Here is a 6,000-nt window from a genome sequence, read left to right as displayed (position 1 = left end):
AATTTGGCTTCCGATCCAAACACTCCACCGGTACGGCTTGTTGTTATTTCCTTGAGGTGATCAAATCCAGTCTAGATAAGGGAGGAGTGGTTGGGGCCGTTTTTTTGGATCTACGTAAGGCATTCGACACCGTTAACCACTCGGTGCTGCCAACAAAATTGTGGAATTTAAATTTTTCCGCAAACACTATTAGCTGGCTGCAGTCTTATCTAGCAGACCGTTACCAGTGCGTAAGAATAAATGATAAAACTTCACCGTTTAGATCCTGTATTACAGGGGTACCCCAGGGGTCTATTCTGGGGCCATTGCTCTTCAGTTTGTACATCAATGACCTACCTTCCATTTGTGAGGACGTGGAGGTCTTGATGTACGCTGACGACATGGTTTTATATACACACGGTTCCAATGTTAATATTGTTGCTGCTAAACTATCTGAGGCAATGAGTAAAGCAGCAGAATGGATGAACAAGTCGTGCCTTACGTTGAATACGGAGAAGACGGTAACAATGTATTTCTCAAATAAAAAAATTCAAAATCTACTCCCACATATTTATGTGGATAGTTATATGATCCAAAATGTGGAAGAAGTTAAATATCTGGGAGTGATCTTGGATCCTGTACTAGATTTTAAAAACCATGTTAAAAGGGTTTGTTGTGTTTTGAAATTTAATATTGCTAACTTCAGGCACATTAGAAGCTCTTTGTCATTGGAAGCAGCAAAATCTTATTTTAATGCAATGATTTTATCGCATAAATTGTATTGTATGTCATCATGGTCTCAAGCCAAACAAACTGTTTTAAATCCTCTTAGATCTTTACATAATCAAGCTTTGAAAATCCTAGACAAAATACCTAGACGGCACCACCACTGTAGTATACTGGAGAAGTACAGTATTTTAAGCTTTGATAATTTGATCAGGTATTCTGATATCCGTTTGGTTCACAAAATTCTTAATGATGCCGCTCCACCCCCTTTAAAAACATATGTACAGCTAAGCTCTAAACTGACAAACAGAGCCTTGAGGTCTGTATCCAGGGGTGATTGCAATGTTCCCAAAAGAAAATTAGTTTTTTCTCAATCAGCCTTTTCCTATAAAGCAGTCAAAGAATGGAATGGGCTTCCTAACATTTTAAAGAATATCTCAAATTTTAAAAGCTTCTCGCGGGCAGTTAAATACTTCCTTTTAGACCATCAGACCTGCTCTCACTAACGCTTTTTGTTCCATTGTTGTGTATATCTGTATATTGCACCTTCAGTGTAAATAGTCTATTTACATTGTCTTAACTGTCTTTGTTGTATAAACATGTTATGTTTATTGTTTTTGTCATGTACTCAACTCTGTTATGTCATTATAATTGTGGAGGACTACAGATGGAAAGTAGCATAATGCTAAATCTGGTGCAGCCATCTTTTTAATGTAACAGCACATTGTCCTGCTAAATAAACTAAACTAAACTAAAAACTAAATTTCCAAGTTATAGCCTTTGCAAAGGTTTTGGTTAGGACATTTTACGTTAGACAATTATGTCATTACCATCAGCATTTTCCATGTCTGCTCTCTTATCACAGCCTGATCAGTGTGATGATTCACAACATCTAGCTGCTTTTACAAGCACATGAAAGACAACTGCCATTCATATTCCCTTTAACCACTTTGGTGCAGTAATTTACCATAGTCCAATATTTAACAACACTAAAACCTATTTCAGGCATGGGTTTATAGACTGTAAAAAAAAATAATGGATGTAGCATCAGTGATGTCACCTACTGGATTGTAGACTGAAACCAGGAGTATGCATTTTGGCCGTCGCCATCTTGTATTTTTTTTTTTTTGCCAGAAGTGAACATATTTGGACAAAAGGGCAAAGCTGGGGAGGATGCAGGGCTAATAACCATGTCGTTTATGGATTGACTGGCGCTTTGCTAAGCTAAGCATTAAAAAGGGAAACGTCCCAATTTTGAGGCGACTGCAGCAAGTCATCTGCAGAGTTTTTCTGGTGGGTAAACTGTGACCCCCGGCCACTGGCGCCATTCATCTGCATGTACAGCAGTGCACAGAGTTGAAAATCGGTAAACTTTCTTTTCTTTACCAGCAAACATTAGCGCTAATGCTAGAGACAAAATGCTCATACTGCACACAAGAATGTAATGATGATAGCAAAGAAGAAGACAAACATATTTTGCTGTAAAAGTCCTAATTAATGACTACTCTGAGCCTGAGTGACATGAACATGTGGAACATGAATATCTGTACAAAATGTCCGATAGTTCTTAAGATATTTCAGCCTGGACCAAAGTGGTGGACTGACAGACAAACTGAAATATCAGTCCCCAGAGCCATGGCTAAAATATAGGTATAAAAAATATTGGAATAGAAATGCTTTTGAAATGAAGAAAAAAAACTTGTGAATTTGGGATTAAGTGCTTCTTTGGAAATGGTTAAGATCCCATTTTGTAAAAATACTCCAAAGTAATAGCTTTTATTTATGCAGATATTGGAAGAGGATGAAATGGAGTACAGTTGGCAATACATAATCCCACTGGAAAACATGTCAAAGTCATTCCAAAGAGAAAAACAGATTGAATGAGTGGGCGAGAGACGAAAATAAAGAGACAGAAAGAATAAACTGACTTTTGGGATTATGTTTTGATGAGTGTAATTATTATCCAAAGCTTTATTTAAAAAGCAATTGCATTTATGGCTAATTAGTTTAGTTTTTCCACTGAAAATACTTTAAATATTGTAACGTCCTCTGTGTTTTCACTATACTGTAATCTGCTTTCAAACTTGGCTGTGTGCTTCTTTTTAAGAGGACATTATTAAATATGTTTGCTTCAGTTTAAAAGGTTGAAACCTGATGATACCATATCCTTTCTTTTCCATATCCCTTCCCTTCCTCTCTCTGCTCACTGTGAGTTATAGTCAAACTCAGCTGTCCCTTCATCTCGTCTTCCACCACTAACGTTCCTTTGGAGAGTCGCCCTCTCAGCCGTGAAAATCATTCCTGTGTTTAGACACAGCCCTGTGACATGGGCTTTTAGCACCGTGAGACCACTGAAGCGTTATCGACTATCCAACGTGGTCTCCGAGTTCGCAGCTACACAACACACAGACACCAACGGCAAAGTTAGACCCAATTCTTATTCGAAAAGAAACAAAAAAAAACAACAGAGATTTGTAACATAAAGCTGAGATTAAACACAAAGCCTTTATGGCAAAATTCTGGAGAGCACATTACGTCTTCATGAGTCCCTGGAGGACAAGGGATGAGGGACGTGTTACAGTGCATTGGCCAATCCGTCACGTAATGGGTCATGGTCCAAAATACCTCTTTTGAACACTGATCTCCTGTATAAAACTCCAGAAAGCCTCCAGACGGGAACCAAAAGTGACAAAGTGTTCCTTTTTGAGTAAGCGAGTGTGTTCCTGTGTCTTTCTGTCTGTGTGAGTCAGTGAGCGTCTCCAGGCTTTACAGTAGATAAGAAAGGGCAGTGAGAGGCACGGGGGTATCCATTACTCACTGGATACCTATAGAGAGCAGAAGAGGCAGCACCTGAATCCGGTTTAATGGTGGAAATGGATGCACAGTCTCCCCGCAGAGTAATCCCCTTTATGGCCAACGCTCACCTGTGATATATGGAAAGAAGACAGATGCCAGTGAGGTTCGGCAGTGGGACACAGAGGTGATTGGACAGACTCTTCTGGGTGATGCGGAGGCCCAGTGCAGCTTTGAACTCATGCCATAGTCCAGGGTCATGCTGGGGGTGATTGAGTGCTGCTGTGCTCCCATAGGAGAGAAAAAGAATAAGAACTTATTTTTAGTGAGCCAACTGGAAGATGATCTTAACTAGGTGGGAAAAAACATTGTTGTTAACTAAAATATAAATAAAAACGAGGCATTACAAAAAAACGATTTTACAACTAAAACTGTAATGTTTGTTTACTCAAATAAAATAAAATGATCGAGTAAATGTCAATGTCTTTCATTGAGCAAATAACGTTATATCTTTCAGAGTTGACATTTCCGACCATAGACCTGTTTTATACAGTCTATCTATGCCATAGACACATATAGTTTCCGACTGGGAACCCAGAAATTCCAACATTCCATGTCAAATTGAACACAACATAGTCCATGCCCCTCGCCTGGCGTCATGGCGGTACCGAAAATCGGAAGAAAGCGGCAGAGTCCTACTTGATTATGACTGTGTCAGATAATAGCAAGTGCTTTGCAGTGGAAGGTGGTATAATATGTGGACAATTTATTAAAGGGAAAAATCCCACGAATTTTAAAGTACATTTGAGAAGCACGCACAAGCAAGGAGGCTAACCTAGCTTACCTTAACAAGCAGTGACAGGGCAAGGAGAACGCAAAGCCCCCTTCCCCCGTAACAGAAGCTAACCCTGTACATGTATGATGTACCAGATGTGTGGGTACAGGACCAGGCAGCATGACGGAGACAACCTTAGGACAGAGAACACTACAGGCGGGCTTTCACCGGCGACCCGATAGCTGCTGGTTAGTAAATAGGCAGGAACACCATAAGCGGGAGGAAGCATTGGGTAATATGGGTTTTGATACTGGAATGTCTACACAACTGTGTGAGTCAACTGACTTCAAAAAGTTTGCCACTTTACTCAAACCAAAGTTCAAAGCACCTGTTCATGTCCGTCTTCTTTAATCTGTTGGCTATTTAGGTTTTTTCCTGGCACACGTCACTTACACATGTTGCACTTACTGCCCGCTCGAGGCTCGAGGCATCTCGTTTCCTCAAACAATCTCCTGAATGAATCTCTCTTACACACCTGCAAATCTGGGTTATCGGCGTCACACAAACACGCCTCATGATTTCACGTGTCAGCACTTTCCCTATCAAAAGGCTACTTAAAGGCTCTGACACACCAACCCGACAGCCGACCGTCAGCAGAAAAGGCAATCGGACTGACTGCCTCTCCGAGTTGCCTCGGAACACACCGAAGCAACACCAACTTGAGCGTACGTTCTATGCGTGCACGAGATGTAATACGTCTCCATAACAGCAGGTGGTGCTAATCTGTATTGTCGCCCAAAAAATGAAAACTGGCAGCTGATTGGAAGAACGCGTGTTTCTGAAAACATTTTAAGCAAGAAATAGGCCGTGCAGTTGCTGAATCTGTCTTCATTTCAGATCGACGAGTTTAAAAGATTTTCGTCAGATTTTGAGAGACTCTAGTCACGCTCATCCTGCTCGTCTTTCCGGGTTAGTGCTCCACCAATCAGATGGGTCATCGCCTTCCGATTCAACATCGGCCCAAATGAAGGCTGACGGCACGGAACACACCGAACAGACTCGAGTCACCGACCTCGCCAGACTGTCCGCCTTTAAAGACCTGTTGTTACACTGTGGGAGAGGAAACAGAACCATGACAGGCTAAAGGCTAACCCCAGCAGACCAGCTTTCCCGACTGTTTTCACAGAAAATGTCCACTCCCTGGACAATAAACTGGACCTCTTTATTTTATACAATTTTTTCCTGTATGTACTGTATATACATGGATGATAAAAATGCTCTTATATAATAGTTTACCCATGAATTAGCTGCAGCTCTAAGTCGTTGGCTATGGCGAACAGGCATCTGCATTGTCAGAAGAGCCAATAGGAACATTCTCTACCTAAAATGACCTGTGATTGGACAAAGTCTCCTGTGACGGCTAGATTTACATTGAATAAAAGATACTAAGAAATATTTTTGTTCTAACAATAACAAACACACAATACTACTAAGGCTGCAAGGCATTAGTTTTTTTTTAAACCGAAGTATTACAAATTAAAGTTTTGACGTGATGATAGCGCTTGATTAAAGCACTTGTGAGTAAAAGTGTGCAAGAAAAAGTTCACTACGAACAACCATGAAATGTAGAAGTGCTTATTGTGTACCAGCGAGTCCTGGCCCACTTCAAGTAATGATTCAAGTATTCCTACGGGAAAGTACTGGAGAAGCAGCCTAAAACAACAAGG

Source organism: Perca flavescens, chromosome 9 (assembly GCF_004354835.1).
Source record: "Perca flavescens isolate YP-PL-M2 chromosome 9, PFLA_1.0, whole genome shotgun sequence".
Lineage (NCBI taxonomy): Eukaryota > Metazoa > Chordata > Actinopteri > Perciformes > Percidae > Perca > Perca flavescens.
Note: the sequence above shows the minus strand (reverse complement) of the source record.